The sequence below is a fragment of the Mustela nivalis genome (assembly GCF_964662115.1).
Source record: "Mustela nivalis genome assembly, chromosome: 18".
NCBI lineage: Eukaryota > Metazoa > Chordata > Mammalia > Carnivora > Mustelidae > Mustela > Mustela nivalis.
This window is the reverse complement of record NC_139037.1, coordinates 22,357,399-22,384,207: the sequence shown is the minus strand read 5'-3', so window position 1 is coordinate 22,384,207 and position 26,809 is coordinate 22,357,399. Positions and strand designations below refer to the sequence as shown.

The 26,809-nt window shown below is 37.5% G+C and overlaps 1 long non-coding RNA gene across 2 annotated transcripts in view; it reads right to left on the bottom strand.

Annotated features, from left to right (window-relative positions):
• LOC309853866 overlaps positions 1–26,809 on the bottom strand; it is a 354,063-nt gene that overhangs the window by 83,524 nt on the left and 243,730 nt on the right. The window contains exon 3 of one of the 2 annotated variants that reach the window (XR_014306015.1): positions 14,802–14,850. This is a non-coding gene — a long non-coding RNA (uncharacterized lncRNA). Of the gene's footprint in view, positions 1–14,732; positions 14,851–26,809 lie in introns of those variants that run through there. The other variant, XR_014306016.1, reaches the window with a different exon arrangement.

Genomic DNA, 26,809 nt, shown 5'->3' with positions numbered 1-26,809 from the left:
TCCCCTTCTCAAGATCCTTAACTGAATTGCATGTGCAAAGTCCCTCTTGCCATATAAGGTAACATATTTACACATTCCAGGGATTAGGAGGTAGATATCTTGGATTGGGGGGGGGGCATTATTCTGCCTACCACAGAAGTAGATACATTCTATTGGACACTAACATGGGAGCTAAAGATATTCTCATTTGTACTTTTCATAAATACATCTATATGCCTATATCCTGGATCTCTCTTTGATTTTCCTATCATTGTTTTCCCAGGCCCCAAACATTGCCCTACATGAAGGCTAATCCATTGGGAGGGTAAATTTTGACTGCTCTTTCAATATGTCTGTTAATGTCCTAGTGGAACACACACACACACACACACACTGAGCCAAGCCAACTGTGACTGATTAATGGGTGGTGTCAGATGGGAAGTGGGTGAGGATTCTTAAGGGTATGCATTTTTTTCTTGTGAGGCAAGTATTTTAAGTCACCTTTAAGTAAAGAGGAAGAAACACTAGGTGATGAAGCCTCTGTAAGATCCCATTAATATGGGATTTGGAGAACTTCCAGGTTGGTGAATCTATCCATGTGCAAAGAGGTGATACATCCCAACCCCATAGAGATAGAAGGTCCTGTGCTCAGATCCCTCCATAGAACTCACCCTATCCATCTTTTCATTTGGCTGTTCATTAGTATCCTTTATTATATCTTTTAATAATAAACTAGAAAATATAAGTAAGTGGTTCCCTAAGTTGTTCTAGGAAATAATTGAATATAAGGGGGAGAAGGTCATGGAAACCTCCCCTATTGGTAGCCATATCAGACAGAAATTGTGGGTAACTTGAGAATCTACTACTTGCTATTGAATCTGTAATGGGGTCAGTCTCATGGGACTGATCCCTTAATCTGTGGGGACTGGTGATATCTCCAGGCAGACAGTGTCAGAATTGAGTTTTCTTGTAGGCTACCCAGCTGATGTTGCAGAGGATTATCTGGTGTAGGGGTGGAAGGAAGACCCAACAACAGCACACATCTGGTATCAGAGTGTTGCGAGTGTGATAGTAACATGAGAGCAAAGGAGACACACAGGAAAGAAAACTGTTTTTTTCCCCAATGCTTTGGCATTTAATTGTTGATTACTCATCCTTAGCCTATTGTTATCTTATTCAGTTATATCATTTTTTTCCCTAAAAACAGCCATTCGATCTGTCATCCTTATCTTCACTACTTTCTTGCAACTTCTTCAATAGCCTGGGTAATTGTTCTTGCTAGTATGTCCCATCCGCTGGTATCACGTCTCAGTCCATTAGATGTAAGTTTGAACAATGACTCCTCTATAGCCGGGTGGTGGGTGGGTTCCAAGTCATGACGTATGAATGCAATTGATTTATGGCACTTACTACAAGGAGGTTTTAATCACCTTTGCACAAATCTTTATTCCTTCTCTTCCCCTGCCACCGTGACTCATGTCACAGATGGTGCAACTATAACACGGTATACCTCTGAAATATATTTTACAGTGTTATGCAAATAAGATTTGGGGATCATTAGGACCATAATCCAGGCCATATGGTTTATTACAGGGAGTGTTATAAAAAGGGTACAAGTGAAGATGAACAAGGAGCACTGACATGTGGAAAAGAACTGAAAAGTATTTTGATAAGACCAGTTTAGTCAGAAACAGTCATTTCTGAAATTGAGAGCAAGTGTGAATTTGCTGGAAATGAGTGATGAGTGATGTAAGGGGTAATTCTACCAAAAAAAGGGAGGGGCTGGTAAATAAAATCACTACCCAGTATAAAGACTGTATCTATCTACCTAATCTCTCTGTCGTCCATCATCTCTTGAATCCAGATAAGATACTGTCAGTGGTGCACCTGTCCTTATTCTGTGTTCACCATTTTCCTGTAGAATTTCCTGTACCTGCTTCTAACAAGAGTCTCAATGTGTTCCTGCAAAATCTCATGGCTCTAGAAGGTCAAATCCACCCAAGAATGCAAGCAAGTCATGACTGTCAGGGCTTCAAGAGAACTGTCTTACATAAATCACGTCACAATCATTCCTGTGTGAGTAATACCTTTCCAAAACAAGAAACAAATGCAGTTTGTACCAGGGAGTGAAACTGAGTAGTATCACAAGGATTACCCAACCCAGTTACCATTATTGATGTTGTAGAATTGAAGTCATCAAGCTATAGTGACATTTTTCAAGGACTTATAACAAAACCTTTTAACTCCTGTCATGGTTCAAGTAGTTGGCAGGGCCTGAACTTGATTTTGAGCTTCAGATTTGGAAAATCAAGGAATTCAAAGTAAATCTCAGCCAGCATCCCTGAGCCTCCTGTGGCTTTCCCCTCAGACTATAAATGGATCCTGTTTTTGAAAGCAAGCCCAGATTTCCTTAAAACATGTTCCAGTCTCTTGAAATTCACGAAGAGTATATTTCAAATGAGGGCTGTGCTTTTCTCCGCACCCTCTTTTTTGGAGCATCCTCTTTGTAAGCCTTCCAGTTCCCTTGTATGGTTCATGCCGCTCTTGCTGAGTACATGTCATGCCCATCATTACACATTTCAACCAGACTCCCCAGATGAATTACAGTCTGACTTTCCATTGGCCATATGTCAAAAGCAAGCTATTCAGGGTCAGCTTCCTTGAAAAGATCTGCCAACTGGTCTACTGGCCTCCTTAACAGGAGTGGAATTACAGGAATCAAAAGAAAGGATGAAGGTCAGTATCATGGGCTCCATTTCCTTTCAGGGCACCGCTTTTCACATCTTCTGGGGGAATCTTTCACACTTCCCATTCTAAATGGACACTAACTAGAGATAGATTTATAGCATTAATATACTAACCACTGTAGTCATCAGTTTCAAAGACACAATCACTCAAACAACGTGTACATGCCAACCATTCTCTGTCGTTACGATGAGTTTCTTTGGTTTTATTGAAGTGCGATAATTACCTCCTTATACTGGACACGTACCTCCATGAATGCTACTAAAATACCATTGCATCTGCATTTTTGAGCAAATATATCACATTCTTACCTCATACGAGTGTGCATTCACCCAAATATGCCCTTTGATATTTCATATGAATGGCTGTTCACCCACATCTGTCTCTTCTCAATAGATGCAATTTTCCCCCCTGAATATGAGTGTAGGACTATACATTTATCTGTGTTAAATTTAATCACTTCAGCCTGTCCAAATACGATTTTTGTCACTTGGTATATTAACTATCCATTCCAACTTTGGTAATCTAAAAAATCTGATCTGTGGTCTCAATCAAATCTTTCATCAAAATGTAGAATGGAAAGGATCTGAGAACAGTAATAGCTTATCACTAGAAATGAGCTTGGAAAGGCATTGGTGCACTAATAAGCATCCTTTAGATATATGGCTTGGCTACACATCTAATATTTTTAAAACTTACTTTGTGACAGAATATTATCTTACACTTCCTCACCATCATGCTATGGAGGAGCACTGTTGCCCCCTTTTAATACACAAGGAAATTGAGGATCAAAGAAAAAAGTTACTTTCAGCAAGATCACATAATATAAAAAAATAAAAAGAAAGAAGAAGAATGCATTTCTTTAGGATTTTCTCCTGCTCCATGTCCCTGACACTCCAGCTGTATCTAGTTGCTCATCGTCACTCTCTACTCCGGGATTTTTGATTACCATGCTTTGCACATATGGCCCCATTTTGTACAGTGCTCTCTTTTCTCCGTCATGTTCTTTGCAGTCCAGTCCCCTACTCGGTCTTTGACATTGAGTTCAAAGGTCTTTTCTCCATCCTCACAGTAGGAGTAAAATGAACATTGTGAGGATTAAGAGATACAGTGCATGTAATGCTGTGACTGCAATTTCATTAACACTTCCTAGTATCACAACATTTTTTTTCTTGTATATTTTCTTTCTTTCTTTTTTTTTTTTACTTTTTTTTATTTGATTAATTTTTTATTTTTTATAAACATATATTTTTATCCCCAGGGGTACAGGTCTGTGAATCACCAGGTTTACACACTTCACAGCACTCACCAAAGCACATACCCTCCCCAATGTCCATAATCCCACCCCCTTCTCCCAAACCCCCTCCCCCCAGCAACCCTCAGTTTGTTTTGTGAGATTAAGAGTTTGGAAAGAACCTAGATGTCCATCAACAGATGAATGGATCAAGAAGATGTGGTATATATACACAATGGAATACTATGCAGCCATCAAAAGAAATGAGATCTTGCCATTTGCGACAACATGGATGGAACTAGAGCGTATCATGCTTAGCGAAATAAGTCAAGCAGAGAAAGACAACTATCATATGATCTCCCTGATATGAGGAAGTGGTGATGCAACATGGGGGCTTAAGTGGGTAGGAGAAGAATAAATGAAACAAGATGGGATTGGGAGGGAGACAAACCATTAGTATCACAACATTTTATTGAATCCTACATTATTTGAAGCAAAGAGTGCTACCCATTTTATAGCTTTAGGAAAATGAATGGTTTAAGGCCACATGAACAAAAAGGGAAAGAGATCAATGTCTCTAGACAAAAACAGAGAGTATATATATATATATTATATATATAATATATATATATATATATATATAATGCATTTTTAAAAGATTTTATTTATTTATTTGACAGAGAGAGAGCTTGAGAGGGGAGGAGGTCAGAGGGAAAAACAGACTCTGCTGAGCAGGGAGCCCAATGCGGAGGGGGACTCGATCCTGGGACTCCAGGATCCTGACCTGAGCCAAAGGCAGTTGCTTAACCAACTGAGCCACCCAGGCACCCAAGGACAGACAGCATATTAAGAGCTATGATAGACGACTGAAGTAAAACCTAACACTTGGCCACTGTTTGCTAGACTCTCTGTCACCCGGCCTCGACTTCCTCTTTTCACTCATCTCGGGTCTGCCTTTCCCCTTGTTCACAACACTGTAGCCACCGGCCTTCCTTAGTTCCTTCCTTACTTCCTCAAATAAGTCCAGATTCTTCCTGTGTTCTGCTTCCTCAGCTTGGTTGAGCTCATGTGTCTGCTCAATTGTCAGCTTTCAGGACCACTCAAGTTAAATTATGTCTTTAATTCCCAAGTCATAATCTCATCACATCACTGCTTAATTTCCTTCCCAGCAACCACAAATATCTGACTGATTTGGAGGTATGCATTTGATTGTCTTCTTGCCTCTTCAAACATGGAAGCTTTCTCAGGAGAGGCGCCAAGTCAATTTTATTGACAACCATATTTCTAGGATGTACATAGTACCTAACAGGTGTCCAATGCACTTTTGTTGAATGAACCAACAATAGGGTATTAAATGTGCATGGGTGTGAGCACTGAAGTTGCACAGAGAGTAAGGGAAAACTTTTGGGAGGAAGGGGCATAATTATTAAAAGTTAAAGTATGAAGTAGTTAATCCAAACCTCAGGTGTGGGTAAGGCAGCACAGGAGATTTCTAAACCATTGGAGAGTCTGTCACCTTTCCCTCCATCCCACACCCACAGTGTGCAATGTCTGGCTATGTCTGGATACATTTTTGATTTGTGCACCCTGGGAGGAGTGCTACTGGCATCTAGTGGGTAGAGGCCAGGGATTCTGCTAAATGTCCTATAACACACACACACACACACACACACACACATGCATGCGCACGTGCAACAACACTACGTAGATACAGAGAAGAATGACTTGCCCCAACATGTCAATAGTGCTGAGGCCGAGGAACCCTGGCAGAGCCTGGCGAACTTCTCCCAGCAACATTCTACCTCCTCACGCTTTAATGTATACCTCTTCCCGGACTCCTGTTCTCGCTTTTCCCAGATCTCTGGTTTCCCTGTGCGGCTACTTCCATCCTGGAAGACACTGAAGTCTTCCACGGAGTTTCTGAACTCCAAAGCTTCCTATCTTCCTGGAAGAAACCACAATCAATCAAAGGTCAGTCTTTCTCTGGCCGGAGATTCAGTAGCTCAGAGCTGGACAGGGCTGATGTCCCTCTCTTACTATCAAGGAGACGGGGCTGCCTCGGTGACGCCCACAGATCCTCCCATGAAGAGCGTAAAAGAACACTGAGACCCACGATGTGGAGGTTGAAACTATACGCCGAGAAATGACTTAGATTCTGCTGAAGCTGGCGCATAGAGTATACTCTGCTTTGTCTGTCTGCTCATGTCCTCCCTGGTGAGTTCAACAACCCTGAAAAATTAGAATTGGCTCAATTCGACCAACTCAGCAGTGTATGAGTACCAAGGGCTTTTTTTTTTTTTCCTTTTTATTTGACTTGCAGGAAAATCTACTTCAATGTGATTTTATAGTCTTTGAAAGCCTGGGGACCTTCCCCCACCCCACACTTTTGTCTTATAAAACCCTGATAAAAGTATGAAACAAAAATTGATGAATTTCAACAAGTTTAAGTGTTTTCATTTACAGCAGCCTGTCAGGAGATGCTGAGCACATTTCATTTCTAATGATTTAATTCTAATTAGTATTTATAACTATAGCCTAATTTCAATAACACACTGTTAAATGAGTACAGAAATGTATTTATCGATTCACGCATAACAGCACAACATCATGCATTCAGATGTTGTTGAGATAGCTAGATAGATATGTATCCACACATTTTCTACACTTTTTCACATTCTTTGATTATGATTCTTCTTTTTTTAATGTTTCATACTGTGATAATGAGTCTTCTAAATTGCTATTTGTAATAAATTTAGGGTAAGATTATTCACTTTTCTTTGTATTTTTTTAGTTTATGCTCTGAGTGTGGGACCCTACAGAGAGCTACAAATTGAGAGAAACAAACATTTCTGAGAAAACAGGCCTCCAGAGCTTTAGAAAGAGCAAAGAATTGACAATTTGAAGGGCTTCAAGTATGCCAAGTGGCCATCATAACTCACTCCACATTTCAAAAAGGAAAAAACAAATCAAGATTTGAAGACTTCACAGAGCCTTTTGTTTGCTGAGAATGTTTTCACTTTGTGTTGGCTATAATTATTGTTAAGATTCATTGTAAGAGCAACTTACTTATCTCTCATTAAAATTTATAATTATTTTTTTATTTTAACATCTTTATTTTTTTCAGTGTTCCAATATTTATTGTTTATGCAATTTATAATTTATTATGAGAATGACAATTTGAAATCATCTCAGTTTTTCAATGAGGGCTGGCAGAATTTTGTGAGATATGTAATATAAGGAGGGTTGTCAGGGCAGGGCTAAGGACCCTAATGCCCCAATACGTTTCCAAGGCATTTTGCTGTATCCCACTTCTACATGCCATGTTGTATGGCTAAGGAACAATTAGTGGCTCAAAAACAAAACAAGGTCTTTATTCTTTGAGACAGTATCTTCGAGAGGGTGGCTTGATACAGAATCTGGGGATATCACAATTGGAAGGATCTCAGAGATCACCTGCTTATATCATTCACTTTCCTTAATTTGAAAACAATGTTTAGAATACAGAGGAATACTCAAATGCCACGTGGATGTTCTTTTTACACCTTAAATTACTTGAATAGCATTGTGTCTTTTAAATTAGGGGGAAAAATCAAGTTATTATGTACAGCGAGCAAAACTGATGGGCCACAATACATTCTACTTATTCATGGGTAAGGTATGGATCTTCTAATCCCAAGTTCCTTTTCCCTCAGTACTTTCAATATAAAAGCATTTGTTCCATTTGTGGCTTCTCTTTGTACTAGAATTTACCTACAGTGTTGTTATTATAGGTTCAATGTGTAATGCTACTCTAAGAGATTTTATTTATTTAAGTAAACAAATAAGCAGTTTGACAGCTTCTAAAGACACATCAATATGTCCTACAAGTATAGCTTAAATTACTTAGAGTGATAAGAAACACAGAACAAAAGGAAAATAACAAATCTTTTATAATATCACTCTTCTGAATGTTGTACTTTGTCACCCCTCAAAGTCTTTTAAAATGCATTTAGATTTTTAAAAATAAGCTGTTTAATGCATATTTCAAGCTATCTCATAACCAACAAATTTCCAATTATGTGTTTTCTGATCTCTTACTTTTTATAGCAAAATTGATTCATGTTATTATCTGTATATTGTATTTTTTTTATAAAAACCACAAATAATGGTAAGAATAGTACCATTCTCAAATCAAGCAACTGAACATGCTAATAATAGTAATGATAAGGAGGAAACGTTTCATAGGCTCAATGTATCAAACCAGTGATGGAGGTTATTAGTCATGACTAAAGAAATGAATAATGCATAATAATGCATAATGTAGAGTCTTGGTGAACTTAAATTTCTTAGTAGTGGTCAGGAATAAAATTCCTGGACATGCATTTCTTAAAATGGGTTTTAAAACAAGGATGACCTACCATCTATCTACCCATTCTTTCTAGAAATGAAATTTCCCATGAAACATTATCAACTGGATATTCTCTTCCTTTAAATATTGAGCAATGTGTATGTTAGACTGGAAAACTGAGTATCATTTGTAGGTGAAGGCCTTGGAAAGAAAAGAAAATTATGATCAGTGGAGAGTTAGGGACCTTCAGAAAATAGTAAGCAGTTGCTTGGGAAAAGGAAGAGGACTCATAGCGTCTCCATGTTTTTGTTCCCCACCTGCCTGGCCCCAGGCAACTTGGCGTAGTGTAAAGAGCACAGTTTGGGAACGTGGCAGGACTGAATGTGTTAAATGATAGTCCAGTATTTGTCCTGTTCTGGGAACATGCCACCCTGGTCCTCTATTCAGGGTCTATACCCTTGATAATGCCTCTATTGGTATCTGGTATGTTCTTCCCTTACAACCTCTGCAATCTTGACTCCTTTGCAGAGTCAAGACTTTATGGATTCCTTCTTTATGGATGTCTTATCAACTCAGCCTGTCTTAAGGGGGCTGCTCACATATTTTTAGTTGACCCTGTGACTTCTAATTGCTCCATAAAAAAACTGGAGAAATACTGGGAAATACTTAGGGTACAAGACACAAAAGTTTGGGGGGAAAATAAAAAACCAACAACAAAACCCCAAAACAACAGCCCATAAATTGCATCAGTAATATTTTGGTGACACAAATGCATTAATGCTCCTTCCAGTCATGCTTAACTTGCTTTCCTAATGTAGCCTAAGTACTTAAATAATCTGCCTCATTATGTAAAACACCTGAAAATTCTTTTCACTTTGTTCAGGAAAAAAGAAAGAAAGAAAGAAAGAAAGTTTAATACAACTAATAGGAAATAATTTTATGCAGCACCTGAACACTGAAGGGGGATCTAACAGAATCACTGGCACCACACTCATCCATGAGATTACACACGTAAAATGAAGTGGTACATTTGCTATTTATGCTTGAGATCTGTGCGTAAACAATTCAATGTAAGTGCAGGTGACTGATGAATAAAACATCACTGATCAAGCTGGGTGTAACTAAATTTTGGCTTAATTCTGCTGGTTTAATTTGGTTTGCTGGTTCTTTTCCCCCTTTCTTCTGATGTTGTTTTCACCCAAGGTGGATAAATATATATTATGCATGGGGGAAAAAAAGAGCAACATAAATTTAAATACCTGGAACAGGTGACAAGAGATGCTCAGCTGCTTTCACATATTCTGCTTCTGTTAAGGAGAAGCATAAAAATAACTCCCCATCCCCACCCCAGGGGCAAAAGTGTCATTGACTCTTTAAAACACAGGTTCATCTATAAAGTTGAAGTCAATAAATCAATGCATTTCCTTCTTACTCATTCTCATGATACTTAGAAAAATTACAGGTGAAGTATTTTTAAGTATATACAAGAAGAGTTCACGTAACATTCTTTTAGGGAAAATAATCTTGAACAATAATTTTGGTGCAGGAGAGACAAGTGTAAAGTTTTCATGTCAGATGACTGACAGCAAAATTATAGAGTCAGTCATAAAATTCATGGTATCCATCTGCCATAATAGAACAGTTTTCTTTTCCCTTGCATGATTAATAATTTGTATCCAAATATAACATGTCTTTTTCTTATGTTGGGGTCCTTCCCTATGTTGATGTCCAGGGCTGGTTCCATGGCACGGGGAAGGGTGTGTGTGTGTGTGGGTGGGGGATATAAACCGAAACAAGAGAGTAAAAGAGGGAAGAAGGATCCTTTTCTCCTTCAAGTTTCTTTTGTGCATCACCACATTTAATTTAGTAATAATAAATAAATATCAGTGCCTTTCCCTCTCAGTTTTGAATAAGTAATTTAAAATTTGGAAAAAAAAAAAAAAACAACCCAAGGAATTTGCAGATGTATCTCTTGCTTATTCTACTGCTATCCAAAGAAATACTATGTTTCCATATATCCAGACGCTAGTAAAATAATCTGGAAGTGCAAATGCAACTTGATTTAATGTAACAGCAATAAAACCAACATTATTCTTTTACCTAATATATAATAGCCCATGCTACATAGAAAAAAAATGTATGGATTCACACATTTTAAAACCTATGTAAAGAAATTTTTATAAGAGCTTAACTTTAGCCCAACTGCTTATTACATGTGAAATGTGATGTTTATCTGCTGTGCAAAGCCTCTAGAATTAGCAGCCATTACTTCTGTTACTTGACGGTGCTTAAGTAGTACTTTTTCTCTAACTATTCACTTGGTTTTATGTCATATTTTTTACTTAATCTTAAAAACATAGCAGTTTTCTTTTTCTTAAGATGTTAGATATTTTAACTTTAAAGTAGTGTTCAAATGGGAGAGAATATAGTGCAGAATACACTATAAAATTAAATGAATTTTAATAAGTGCACTTAATAGAATATTACATAATTCCAACAATTACATTTCACCAGTTTGTAAAGACTGGGAAAAAATGCTTATATATAATACCATGCATAGTACAGATCTCAATCTAATAAAACAATGTAATTATATGCATCTATAAAATATATATGTAATATGTAATTACATATTAAGAGAGAAAAGGAGGGAGAGAGAAAGTAAGAGCGACCAACAGAGAGTGATGGTGACAGAAAGAAAGAGAGAAAAGTAGATCAAAGGAGAACACCAAAAAAAAATTTTGTATTGGATATTTTGGAGAAATTATTACTTTAATAATAAAAGCCACTACAGTTCAATTTTTGTAGATTTTAAATTTGTATATAATATGGACTAGATATATTTTTAGGAGATAAAGTCAAAGCTGTTTTCATTACTCTGATATTTTTCACAACACTAATCATATGTCAGAGCTCAAATACTTTTTTTTTTAAAGATTTTATTTATTTATTTGACAGAGAGAAATCACAAGTAGATGGAGAGGCAGGCAGAGAGAGAGAGGGAAGCAGGCTCCCTGCTGAGCAGAGATCCCAATGTGGGACTCGATCCCAGGACCCTGAGATCATGACCTGAGCCGAAGGCAGCGGCTTAACCCACTGAGCCACCCAGGCGCCCTCAAATACTTTTTATAATAATAAACCAACTAAGATATTTTCAGGAAAATTAATAATACTCATCATATATTTATTATTTAGTATGTCAGACTTCGTGCTTATTTCATTTAATTTCCACAACCCTATGAGAAAGAGCCTACAATGGTCCTCATTTTGCATATCTGACATCTAAAAACTGAAAGGCTTAGCAACTTTTGCAAAGTCACACACCTTTTTAAGTCCCACCAACCTTCTAACCAAGGCAGTCTCGTTCCAGAATCCATGCTTTGAACACTCAATACTGCCTTTCCGAACACACGTGATTCTATAGCCCATCCCCTATTGACTTCAGGCTGTTGTTTGTAACAGTTTATGGAGTAATCCCAAGCTCTCTCCTAGGGGTGTTTTGGATTGAATTGTTTCTCCCCCAAAGATAGATCATTAAAAACCCTAATTCCTAAAGATCTATGAATGTGATTTTATTTGGAAATAGACTTTTTGCAGTATTCAGATGAGGGCGTACCAGAGAAGGGTGGACCCTAAATCCAGGGACTGGTTTCCTTGTAAGAAGAGTGACTTGAAGACACAAAAGAGACAGAGAGGAGAAGGCCCCATGGTAACGGCCTCAGAGATTTGAGTGTTGGAATTGCAAGTCACAGAATACCAAGAGTTGTGGGCAAACACCAGCAGCTAAAGGCTAAAGCCTTCAGAGGAACCATGTCATGATAATACCTTGCTTTCAGACTTCCAGCCTCCAGAACTGTGATAGAATCAATTTCTGTGGTTTTCAGCTACCCAACTTGTGGCAACTTGTTAGGGCAGCCTGAGGAAACTAAAACAAGAGATTACTGAACTGGTAACAATATTGGACATGTATATATTGGGTAGGGGAGAGGTGGCAAAAATTATACTAAGCTTTTTTTTTTTTTTTTTTTTTTTTGTAAGGTAGGCGTTCAAAAGGCATTTAGCAGATATGAGATTCTCATTTGACATGTGAATTACAGGCAATAAATTGGTTGAGCTGCTTGAATGGTATGACCCATCTCTCATCCAAAAAAAAAATATATATTGCAAAATTAAAAAGAAAAAGTATCTTGGGTGATCTTATTAGACAGGATATAGAGGTAAATGACCACAGGCTAAATTGAGTGTAGTAGGGTCAAGATGAAGCAAGAGAAAAATAAGGAAGGGATACCAGAGGAGGAGTTTTACATTAAAGAAAGAAAGAAAAAAGAAAGAATAGAAGGGGATCTGAGAAACCAGTACAGGCATTAGTGTTAGGGAAATCACTGATAGTTTTGGCAGTATCTCACCATTTGACCAAAGAAGCTGTATCTTAAATAGAAAATAGAAATTAAGAAATAGAAATTAAGAAATACTGAAATGAGAAGATGTGTACCTTATAGCTGACTTTAAAAGATTTTATTTACTTATTTGACAGAGAGAGAGATCACAAGCAGGCAGAGAGGCAGGCAGAGAGAGGGTGGAGAAGCAGGCTCCCTGCTGAACAGAGAGCCCGATGCGGGGCTCGATCCCAGGACCCTGAGATCATGACCGGAGCCGAAGGCAGCGGCTTAACCCACTGAGCCACCCAGGTGCCCTTATAGCTGATTTTAAAAGATATTTCAGAGTCAGGTCAGGTCACCGATACACAGTCCACTCTCAAATCCACACTACAGATACAGAGAAAAGAAAATGGGTCTTTTTTGAAAAACAAGGGATGAGAGTCTGTGAAAGGAGTAAAGCAAAATGTTGCTCTAATAGAAGAGATGAAAGATCTACATAGACATGGATGAACTCACAATTTCATTGCTGGGTATTCTTGGGAGTGCATGGCAAAGACTTCATGTGACTGGATCCTAAAAATTCTACTGATGGTGTTTGATATTTTGAGTAATCACAGGTTTTATATGTATGTTATACCACGCTGAACAACAAATCTAGAAGCATCTTGACTGATTTTTATGTGTTTTAAAATAGCATTGTATTAGTTTTCTGTTGCCATTGTAACTAATTACTACAAAATCAGTGGCTTAAAACAACACAAATTTATGATCTTATAGTTTGAAAGATCAGACATTTGGCACAGGTCTTGATTGGCTAAAGTCAAAGTGTCCGAAAGTGTCTGTATTCCTTTCTGGAGGTTCTTTCTTTCTTTCTTTCTTTCTTTCTTTCTTTCTTTCTTTCTTTCTTTCTTTCTTTCTTTCTTTCTTTCTTCTTTCTGATTTTTATTTATTTACTTGAGAGAGAGAGAGAGAGAGAGAGAGAGAGAGCACGAGCAGGGGGAAAGGGACAAGGAGCCTCCCTGATGAGGGTAGGGCTGGAAAGGGCTAGACAGGTAGACAGGGTGGGGCTCTATCCCAGGATCATGATCCAAGCAGAAGTCAGACACTTAAGCAAGTCAGCTACCCAGGTACCCCCTTTCTGGAGCTTCTAGGGGAGAATCTATTTCTCTGCTTTTTTAGCTTTTAGAGTTTTTCCACATTCTTTGGTCCCCTCCTCTTGTTGTTCATCTTGAAAACCTTAAAAATTGGATCATTCTTACTCGTCTATAGTCATAGCCATCTCTGACCAAAGCCAGGAAAGTTTTTCTGATTTTAAGGATTCATTTGATTACATTGTGCTCATTTGGATCATCCATTATAATCTTTCCACTTCATACCTTTAACTTTAATCACATCTGTAAAGTCCCTCATGCCACGTAAGACAGCATATTTAGAGGTTCTGGAGATTAGGTCATAGGTGTCTTTTGTGGACCATTATTCTGTCTTTCACAGCTTCTGAAATAAGACTTCATGTTTTGGATTACCATTCATATTTTCACCTTTAAATATTCTCATTGTCAAAAAAACCAGTAACATGATTACTTATTAATTTATAATCTTATTTCTTGTTTGGATTTTTCAGATATCGTGGTCTGCTTATAAATTTCTTACCAGTAAATGACCTAGATGATTGACTGAAGATAACTGAGTACATTTTTTTAATGCCTTTAATCTAGATGATGAACAAAACAGGCTTACTTTATTCTGATTATTCTATCCCATTTATGGGCTACCCAACTATCTGGAATACTAAATCCAGGTAAAGCACTTTCTTTCTTCTTCTTCTTCTTCTTTTTTTTTTTTTTAAATTAACATATAATGTATTATTAGCCCCAGGGATACAGGCCTGTGAGTTACCAGGTTTACACACTTCACAGCACTCACCATAGCATATACCCTCCCCAATGTCCATAACCCAGCCACCGTCTCCCTACCCACCCCCCAGTAAAGTACTGTCTTGCCTCTATACAGGTGCACATGATTTTTACCCTATTTTGAAAACCCCTCTTCAACTTCTCATGCCCCCATCTACCCTTTTACTTTTGAATAGACCTGTAACAAGTAAAGAAACTGAATTAGGAATTCATTATCTACTCACAGAGAAAAGTCTGGGCTGGATGGCTTCACCGGTGGGTTCTTCCAAACATCTGAAAAAATAGATAGTAGCCCTTCACTAAATATTTTAGGAAATAACATTTCTGCACTCTTCTATGAGGCCAGTGTTATTCTGATATCAAATTCAGACAAAGCCATCACAACTAACCTACAAACTGATATTTCTAATGACATAGATGCAAAAGTCTTTATTTGATATGTACAAGTAGTAAGTGTTGGTAAGGATGTGGAGAAACGAACCTTCACGCATGACTTTTGAGAATGTAAAATGGTGCAACCACTTTTAAAAAGAGTTTGGTATTTCTTCTTAAGTTAAACATAATTTTTTCCCAGATGACTCAAGAATTCCATGCTTAGGCTATAACCAAGAGAAATAAAAACTTACATCCACACAAAGACATGTACGCAAGGGTTCATAGCAGTATCGTTCCTAAGAGTCAAAAAATGGAAACAACCCAAATGTCCACCAACTAAAGACTAGATAGACATAATGTGGTGTATTCATACAATGGAATACAATTTGGAATACAAAGGAATAAGCTACTAATACAGTCTACAAATGGATGAACTTCAGAAACAGGCTAACTGAAAAAGCCAGACAGTAAAGGAACACTATACTAGAAGTTTCAGCTTATAAGAAATGTCTAGAATGTCCATCAATGCTTATCTGAGGCTTGGGGAATGAGTGAATATAGACTGTAAGGCAGCATGGAAAACTTGTGGGGTGATAGAAATATTTAAAACCGGAGTCTTGTTAGGGTGGTACAGTTGTATAAATGTTCTAAAATTCACTGAATTATACACTTCTAACAAATTAATTTCAGGGTACTTACATTACACCTCAGAAGAGAAGCTGGGAATATTCTTCCTCTAAATTAAAGTGTTTTGTGCATGAACACAAATATATTTTCAGCATGCCTTTTGATGATAATTATTTGTTGGAACATTTTTTAAAAAAACCAAATGGATCTTTTTAAAATAGAAGAATGGATACATATCCCCCATCTTTGTATCAGCTTTTTTTTTCTTTTTCTTTTTCTTTTTTGGTCTAATGCATTCCTGGGTCATCACAGCTTGTTATTTCTTTGCTTGCTTCAACGATGGGAATAGACATCCTTAGAATCATGACTCACTTTAATGAAATGGTTTGACTGGGAGAAGCAGGTGACAGTCAGATTGTAATGGATGTGTACACTTTCTGATCACAGCACCTCACACTCTTTCCTATTAGGAAGTGGTTCCACACTAATGTACCAGATTTGATGATTTGAAAAGACATGTCTCTCAGGTTGCCATTATGTATAAATCTCATATTTATAGGTGTAGTGGAAAAGCTATGGGTATTTTGACACAATAGGTCCAAATTTTGATGAAAACAGTTCCTTGATGCATTGTGGTCAAGGTGTTTAACCTCCCTAAGATTCAGTTAATACGTTTGCCAGTGGAGATAATGCTGACTCCAAAGATGGTGGCAGAAGATCAAATAATTATGTACAGTGCCTATCATACCGTAGGAACCCAATACATTGTTACTATTTTTTTTTCATTTTTTGGTGCTTTCCCCCCTCTCTCTATATATAGTTGTATATAGTTATATATACAGTTTCATTCATGTGGTTATATATACACACAGTTTCAGAGAATTATATATATGAATATAGTTTTATATATATAGTTTCATATACATATATATATACACACACATGGTTATACATAAGTGTTTCATGGACTATGCTACAAAAATATTGATTTAATAGCAACAGGTGTACTTAATGCCATGCTTTCAGTCAGTATTATGACATTTGGGAGATACTGAATGATCATAAGATGCTCTACTTTCACATAGGTAAAATAGGAATTAAAAAGTACCAGGAATTTGTAAATATTCCATGATGGATTATTATCTCTTTAAAATTATCAAGTCATTTTTTTCTGTACCATGTTAACTGATATCACAGATATATGCTAGTTTGTATATTCAGGAACTGTTCTTAGATGCACACAATTTATCCAAAGGATAACACAATAACAACAAAATAACACAATTTATCCTTTGTCAAAGTATCATACTCAGATCTAGTGGATAAACACTGAACATTTCTTGTCTGTGCACTGATCATTTTCAGCCTCCGTGTCATCCCTTGTCCTACTTTATTTAGATATGTTAATACTTTTGATATTATTATAATCAAATCTTACTAACCTGAGAGTCACCACTTCCCTCATAACACAACACAATATAGCTTGACATGACTTTGTTTAAATGTATCATATGCATATTTCGTAGCTTCATTATCGGAGAACAACCTTATTAATGTAATTATTATTATTCTTTTTACTTATAGACTCCTGGTGGCTGTTTCAATTAATCTATCAGTTCTAAGGTTTGCAGGGCTATTTACGATGTGGGAAAAATGTATTTATAAGCGAAGTTTTAAAGAAAAAGGCAAGTTAACAATTATACATATAAGTAATCGAAGATTATTACAGAAATTGAATATGTAAATAATCAAGGGTGACATTTAAAAATTATATAAATGCTAATAGAGCTTATTATTTGTTGATTCATTTATCTATCTGTTTAATTACTGTATTAGTCAACTTTGCTGGAGTAATTGAGGTCTTTAAAAAATCTTAGTGATGGGGGCACCTGAGTGGCTCAGTGGGTTCAAAAATCTTAGTGATGTATAAGAACAAATATTTATTTTTGTCTGAAATGGACTTTCATAGTAGCCACCCCTATCTTAGACATGCCATTATCACAGCAGAGGGAAAAGTACCTAAAAGTTGGAGTAAATGGCTTGCAAGGTCCTGTTCACGTTTCTTTGGCCAAAACAAGTTCTGATGGGTGGGGCAACTTGGCCTTCCCTCAGGAGATATGAAAGGACATTGCAGGGAGAGGGATGAATAACACTAGTATCAAAATCAGGAGTGAAGGGGCACCTGGGTGGCTCAGTGGGTTAAGCCTTTGCCTTCAGCTCAGGTCATGCTCTCAGGGTCCTGGGATCGAGCCCCGAATCGGGCTCTCTGCTCAGCAGGGAGCCTGCTTCCCCCTCTCTCTCTGCTTGCCTGCTGCCTGCTTGCGATCTCTCTCTCTCTCTGTCAAGTAAATAAATAAAATCTCAAAAAAGAAAAAAAATCAGGAGTGAATATTTAGAATAGTTGGAAGTGATACCCTAATCTGCTATCTACTATTATTTTCATTATTTTTATTACATTCAGCAAATATTTTTTATCGTTCTTACAATATGCTTTTCACTGTTCCAAATTTCAAACATATTAGCTTACTTAGCCTTCACAACAGTCCTATGAGGTACGTACTGGTATTACCCCTGGTTTGCAGACAAGAACATTCTGACCCAATGGGGTTTAGTAAAGCTTCCCAAGGTTAGAAAAGTTTGCAAGTAAATGCCTGAGCTTCCATGCTGACCTAAGTATCCTGACTCCAAGATCTACTATACTTTTCAGTTTCCACCTACAGATAGCCAGGGAGGCAGGGCATTAGAGCCGTTAACACAGGATTTTTTTCTTTTTTATAATTTTCTCTAGTTGCAGAATTCTTCATAAAGATTTTTTTTAATTTCTCTACTCTTCTTAAATAAATGACACAGGGTGCCTGGGTGGCTCAGTGGGTTAAAGCCTCTGCCTTTGGCTCAGATCATGATTCCCCAGGTCTGGGATTGAGCCCCGCATCGGGCTCTCTGCTCAGCAGGGAGCCAGCTTCTCTCTCTCTCTCTGCCTGCCTCTCTGCCCACTTGTGATCTCTGTCAAATAAATAAATAAAATCTTTAAAAATAAAATAAATGACATAACAAAGACTCCGAGAAACTACAACCTGTTAAAAATCTCTTATTTCTTATAAAATCTCTCATGAGAAAACATTTTTGGTCATTTGATTCAATCTTCTGATTATATCACAGTATCTCCTGCCCCACCCCACCCCATGCCCATGCAATTTACAGGGTGACTCTGTCTTTTCCCTTTTGTCACCAGCATGGAAAGAAACAAGTTTCTAATTCTCACTATACAGAACTGAATCACTTAACCTAACTACCTAACATCAAAACTGATAGATAATTATACTGTTATAGGCCAGATGCACACAAAGAGTTGAGATGAATGCTCTATGTACATGTCTCCTCTTTTTCAGACATGGTGCATACCAACATCAATAACGCGGGACTTCTGTGGTGTGGTGACCTGTTAAGGTCACTTTGTGTATTCTAATTCATATTATTCTTGTGCCCATTGTGGGAACAATTTGTTTTTACGGGTCCTTTTTTCTTTCTCTTTCTAGTAATGTTACCACTTCATTTTTATTGCCCTGATTTTAACTTTCTGGAGATGGAGTGCTAAGCAATCTAAAAGTCATTTCATTCAGTGGTATGTTGGCTTTGTTTTATCTACAGTGATAATTCCAAGTCAGGTGTGGTTATTTGCAAGTAGTGTCTCTGTCAAAGAAGAGTGATTTGAACCAAGTACTTCCTATAAGCATATGCTAATATTTCAGAGACAAGTTCATGGTTGCCAGGGGGAAGGAGAGAGGGACGGGGAAAATGGGTGAAGGGAATGGGAGACCCAGGTTTCCAATTATGGAATGACTAAGTCCTAGGATGAAAGGTATAGCATAGAGAAAATAGTGTAACAGTGTTTGTTGTATGGCGACAGATGTTCGCTATACTTGTGGTGAGCAAAGAATAACATTTAGATTTGTTGGCACTGTGTTTGAGTAAAGGACAGACAGGACTAGGTAGGAAGAGACAGGTCGGGGGGGGCTACAGGACCAGGCTCACAGAAATCCCATATGTGGAAAATGTTAAGAGGAGATAGTAAGCAGAGAGAAGGGACCATAAAATCCATCTTGTTTGTCCTAAATATAGATAAGATATTTACATGATGTTTTCAAATCCACCTTCTTTGTCCTAAACAGAGCTGAGATAGTTACATGATAGTTACAGACCCATGTTGTTTGTCTTAAATGTTATAGATGAGATATTTACCAAGTTCCCTGGTCAAAACTGACCATAAAATCCCTCAGTAGCAACCCATTCTGGACCCCTCTCCCTCTAGAGAGCTCTCTTTTCTTTCTGTTCTCACATTCATTTAATAAACTTTCACTTCATTTCACCCTTTTATGAGGGTGAGATTCAGTCTTCCACTCCATGGGACAAGAACCCTTCATCTCTGCGACATGTTGTCTACCTGAAACTAATGTAAAATTGTGTGTCAACTATACGTCAATTAGAAGGGAAAAAAAAATCAGTATTTGTCCATTTCTGGGGACATGCATCACCCAATCTAATAATCCCTTTTGAGAAGGTAGAGAAGTCATCACTACTCTGTATCTATTTTCTTTTTATTTTTTTAAAGATTTTATTTATTTATTTGACACAGAGAGAGAATGTGTGCACAAGTAGGCAGTGAGGCAGACAGAGAGAGAGGAAGGGAAGCAGGATCCCTGCTGAGCATAGAACCCGATGTGGGGCTCGATCCAACTCTGGGATCATGACCTGAGCCGAAGGCAGAGGCTTAACCCACTGAGCCACCCAGGTGCCCCTGTATCTATTTTCTTATCTGTGAATAGAGATAAACATATTTGTTCTACTCATGGATTTTTATAATGGTATAATGTATCTGCAAGCATACTGTGAATAATTAAGCATGAGAAGTTATTGCTATACTAAGACGAATAACATAATAGCAATTACTTATTTTTTTATTTCATTAAATGATTAAAAAGAATAATTGAATCAATGTCCTGACATGGATACACATATCAACTTCATGCAACAGCCCTCTTAACACTCAGATACTTCTAAAAGTGAAATCCTTTGGTAACTGCTTTGTCCATAATGTTCTTAGGGAGACACTGTGATAGAAATAATTCCAAATTATACATGTTCATTTCAGTGGTTGACTTTGTGCTCTAATCATATCGCCTATTTCGGGTTTACTTAGGACAATGAATTAAAATTCAACAGGATGGGTAACTCAGTCATTGCTCACTCTACCAACCAATTTTCTCAGAATTTGATTATGCTTGAAATAAATGTATTGAAATAGTAGTCAAGAATCTGGTTGAGGCTGTGTATAAAAGACATTTATATTATAATGAAGGTTCATTTTCTTCTAGAGACTATAGCATACTAACATGCTGGGTGGCATTAAAATATTGTTATTAACCACAACTCAGACTTGGATTCACTATTACATGTGAGCAATCAGGGGAGGGTTGAAGGACATGTACCAATGCTGAGCTCGATAAGCATTGAGCAGGATATTTGAGCTCGCCATGCGAACAACACTGGGGTGCGCAGACATTAATCTTTTCACTTTATCAAACTTCTGAGTTCTCCTTTTTTCTTCATTTAGAGCGATATTCTGGAGAGTTTTCAAAAGGGCTTACCAAATTGAAGTCTCTACGAACTATTCTTTTCCTTTTATGAACCCAGAGAACCATCAACAATTTTTAAAACAGTATTTCCCTGATTTTAATCCTCAACCTTCTACCAGGTTTTCACTTTTCAGTTTGCGAGTTTGATCAGGTAAAAATATCATTGTTCCTTTTATAGAGTAAGAATGTCTATTGATGGGGCGCCTGGGTGGCTCAGTGGGTTAAGCCGCTGCCTTCGGCTCAGGTCATGATCTCAGAGTCCTGGGATCTTTCCTCTCTCTCTCTCTGCCTGCCTCTCCATCTACTTGTGATTTCTCTCTGTCAAATAAATAAATAAAATCTTAAAAAAAAAAAAAAAGAATGTCTATTGATACTTAACTGAGGAGTGAAGACATAATTAATTATAACTTCCAATTATCAATTCCCTGATATGTGTCAAGCAAAGGGCTCAAGGTACTCTGTAAATATTTTTTCTTCCCTTTAAACATATTCTCTCAAAAATAAATCTTCATTGACTTGTTTACAAAATAAATTTATAATGGTATTTCCATTAAAAGATTATTTGAATTTCCTAAGGTCACAGACTCATTAGAAATGAAAGAATTGGGGTTGAGCTCCCAAGCTTTTTCCATAACCTTACAACTTTCCCCTAAGAAAATGGGCAGTTTTTGCTGTCCATACTTAATCTCCTGTCTTGCCCCATTCAGTTTATCATGGGGATTGTATACATTTAAAAACCAATTTGACCAATGTATTTCCAACAAACAGAGAGGATTTTTTAAAAAGATTATTTATTTGTTTTGAGGGAGAGAAAGAGTCTTAAGCAGACTCCAGCCCTACGCAGGGCTTGATCTCATGACTCCGAGACCACGACAGGAGCAGAAAGCAAGAGTCAAATACATTATCAACTGCACCATCCAGGTGCCCAGAGAATGTCTTTTTTTTTTTTTTAACTGAAAGTCACTGTAAATGACAATGATTGTCTTGAGTCAAACCTGAAGAGCAAATACTAATTGGAAGTAAAAGGGAAAAGAAGGATATATCTACAACGTGTGGTTCTATATTTAGCAGTCCCTATTATGTATCATATTAGATAAATAAAAAACATAGGTAGGTTCCTGAAGACCAGAGAGAAAAGACAAAGATACGTGTTAAAGAGGAAACCATGCTAAATACCAAGATGAGAAGATTTTGAGCCGAGAAAAGTAGCTTGAGACCCCAAGATAATGATTACGACGGCGAAGTCAAGGCACCAAGAGAATGCCCATAACCTGAGATATTGTTACTGAGGTGGAGAAATCCTTCAGCTCTCTGCTGAACTAGGAAGCAATGGAAGCCTGAAGCTGACTCAACTTTTGAGAATCGAAGAAGGCAAGTCACCTTCCTTAGAAGACAAAATAAATAACTCGCCCCAGGAATCTGAAGATAAGAGAAAACCCGTCAAAATTCAATGAATTTACTTTTAGCCAAACTCAATGGCTAGAGATTATAATAAGAAAACACAATTTATGTAAATACTCTTTGTATACTACCACAAGGATTTAGAAGATTTCAGGCCAAATACAAGTAATTTTTCAGGTTTTCATCATGCATCAACTGAGGGACTTGCTACAAATCAAATATGAAGTTACCTAATGCAGATTTCAAAAGATGTAAGGTCATTTTACATCAATGTGAAATTGCAGACATTTGGAGCACAACCCTCATTTTGAAGGGTGGTTACCACACTTCTTTCTTGCTTTTAATTGGCTTTCACTTTTATTCAGTAGTTCACAAATATATCATAGAAATCTTTAGAACCAACATGTGTTCACTAAATTGTGATAATATCTAATATCTAATAGCTTCATATTCACCAGTGATTTCCTTTGCATTTTGATATAAAACTCAGAAATCCCAGTAGGCCCAGGGCCGGTACAGGATTTGGCCTATTCTGGAATCCCTAACTGCTCCAACACATCCTCTTGCTTACTGCCAGCCCCTAATAGCATTATGCAATCCTTCACCATTTATTTTTATTTATTTATTTTTATTTTTAAAAGATTTTTATTTATTTATTTGACAGAGAGAGAGAGAGAAAGAGAGGTCATAAGTAGGCAGAGAGGCAGGCATAGAGAGAGAGAGGGAAGCAGGCTTCCTGCTGAGCAGAGACTCTGATGTGGGACTCGATCCCAGGACCCTGGGATCATGACCTGAGCCAAAGGCAGAGGTTTTAACCCACTGAGCCACCTGGGTGCCCAAATAACCCATTTCATCACGGTTTTTGTTGCTTTCCTTTTCTAGATTATCCATTTCCCCACACTGACCCACAAACTACTAGTCATTCTTCAAGATGCAGGTCAAGTATAACCCTTTTTTGGTGACACTCTTCCTGACTTTTTGCCTCTATCATACCTGAGCATTGTCCGTCGTATTCTACAAGGATCTTGTGCATCTCTCTAGTGTGGTGATGATGACTGTCCTGTTTGTCCTTCTTGTTTGCCCCCATCTCTCACTATGTGGTCAGGTTATTGAAGGCACAGTCTGTGTTTTATGAAGTATTAAGCTCCAGGTCCTTTGGAGCACATCCTAATAGATGTATAGTGTTTGTTGGCTCATGGTCTGTCCAAATTCCATTATTCCATAAATGAAGAAATTAAGGTCCAAGAGGGTAAAAAGACTTGCCCAGGGTTACACAGGTGGGTATTATACCTAATGACTGTTAAATAGGAAGTTCTAAAAGACAATACACGAAGTCTGTATTAAGGTAAATTATTTGTACAGGTGCAAAACATGCAAGGAGTTCAAAATTGCAGCAGCTTCTTTGTGGAATAGAAATATAATCATCATTTGTAAAGCACACAACAAAATTATGGGGAAGCAACCAGTTCTTTCTCATCCAAAACTCCCATAAGTATGAAAACAAACACAAAAACACCTGTTCTGTGGTCACTGCTTCTAGGCTACCTTCTTAAAATGAAATGCATTTTCCTCCCCTAGGAGATCAGGAAGCAAATTTGGTTTAAAACTGCTCCAAAATATCCTACATCATGGAAACACAAGGAAGGGCTCAGTTCTTTTTGACACAATACAACCACTACCACGAAACAAAATAAATTCAGTGAAATAAATCAGAGAAATAGGTTGGTTGGAGCTACAAAGGCAGCATTTTCTTTAAAACAAAGAGGATGAATTGTTGCTCTGAGTTAATTCAGTCTTGTTCATCTTTAATTTTTGTGATGTTTATGCATGTTTTCAGATGTAATGGATTTATCTCTGGTCCACCAGTTTCCTCCTTGCAAGCCACTGAAAGACTTGGAAGTTCTGCTGAGCAGCTTAGTTTTCAGGAATGATGTCACTAAACTTTGGGGTAGGGCTCCTGGAAAGTACATAAGAGATGGGGATCAGAAATTTGGCTGACTCCTTCTCTAGAAAGAAACTTCAAGGTATGTAGACGGGAACACACCTCTCCTGGAGCAAAGGAGAACAATCTGCTGAAAACACAGACTAGATATTTTGGCAATTGTAAGTTTTCTGAATAGCCCTGATTGAGAAATAGATTAATAAACTGCATTATAAACAGGAAGAGAGGAGTCCCTCATCTGTTCCTTTGGACCGGAGGAAGCATCTCACACAGACCTATCAATGCCCATGACCCTAGTTTCTCCAGGACTGAAGGATCAAACCCCAATCCATCCATGTTTTATTTTCATCTGTCCATAGAGTACTTTTGCTTTCCCAGTATTCATCTGTAATCATTGCCTTATCGCATCATCAAAATATTGGTATCAAGTAAATGTTACGATCACCATTTGAAAAATGAACAAAAGTAGGCTTAGTATATCATATGGTTTTGCTTATTTGTGGAGCATAAGGAATAACATGGAGGACATGGGGAGATGGAGAGGAGAAGGGAGTGGAGGGAAGTTGGAGGGGGAGATGAACCATGAAAGACTGTGGACTCTGAGAAACAACCTGAGGGTTTTGGAGGAGCGGCGGGTGGGAGGTTGGGTGAGACTGGTGGTGGGTATTGAGGAGGGTGTGTATTGCGTGGAGCACTGGGTATGGTGCATAAACAATGAATTCTGGAACACTAAAAAGAAATTTAAAAAATAAAAATTAAAAAAAAAAAAGTAGGCTTAGAGAAGAGATGACCGAGCCATAGAAATTTTCTTTTTTTCCCATCTGATTTATACAACATAATACAGAATTGGGAGACAGAAAGACATGGGCCCAACTCCAGGTTTAGCTACAAGGTTATTGTGCCATCACAGGCAGGTGACTTCACTTCTTTAAGCCTCGGTTTATTCTCTGAGAAATGGAAACATCAATACAACCAAATTGTTGCAAGGATCAAGGCGAATAAAATCTGAAAAAAACATCTTAGTATAGAGTAGATAAGAATCAATAGATTTAAATTCCTTTTCTATTCTAGGTTTCCACCAGGCAGAGATGTTTGTTTGTTATTTTGAAGACACTGGTAGAAACAGTGCCACTCTTACAAAGCTTGTGTAAAAATGTAAGAATTATTTACCAGAGAGAAACTTTGAAATTTTAAAGCTGGATTTCCCAGTGGCAAATAACTTTATATTAAAAGAATATTCAAAATAAGTGTACTGGTATAGCTGGCATCTGTTTTCTCTGAAGAAAAAAAAAATGTGAAATGTTAATAGACAACATCTCCCCAAATGCTGGGACATCTACCAAGTATCAACATACCTGGCTTTCTCTGGTAGAATTAGATCTCAAAGGGGAATTTGCTTTGCAAATACTTGACCAAAAAAAAAAAAAAAAAAGTGCAGATACAAAATACTGTACACGTATCTTTATGGTGGTTAATTCAAAATGTCATAAAAGTAAATTTAAAGAAGCAGGTAAATTAATTCATTTGCAGCCCAAAGCCAACTTTCAATCTTGTTTTCCCTGGATATTTCTATCTGAAAACCCTCTGAGATTTCCAGTGGCAGAAAGTCTATTAATTTTCCATGCACTTGTTGATGCAAAAGCTATCAGGATTATGGGTTGAATATTTCTAGTGTAGGGAAAGTACGGGATGCAATTAATCTCTGTGAACTAAAATATACCTCTTTTCATTAATCTTTTATTGTAAATGAGCAAAGTAATTGAACCAGTACCACACTGTCAGAATGAATGCAATGCCGGTGGGATATGCTTGAGAGAGCACATACTGATTGAGTATTAAATATCTAACGGCAATAATTTATGGTTCATTACCTCTTTTGGAGTTTCTTAGTTGCATAGGGCTTGAATTCTAAGTAGTCAGACTTTTAGTAGCTAACGGCTTTCGGATGCTGAAGGCAGCGAGTGCACATGACACAATCTCTTCAATTTGGACTTCTTCATACTTAGTTGAACCAAATTCTGAGACTATTTCCAAGTGGGGCTCATTGTTTTAAAGACAGAAAGTTGTCATCTCCTCATCTCCACATGCCCTCCTGCACATGCTGCCGTGGTGCATTCACGAAGTGTCAGGTGACATGGACACAGGTATATGAAGAGGGATCTAACCTCTTAGATTAGAAAGGGCACAGATCCTGCCCCTTCCAGAGATGTAAATCCCCTGCCAGCTCTCTGGTGGCCGAGACACCTCAGCTTTT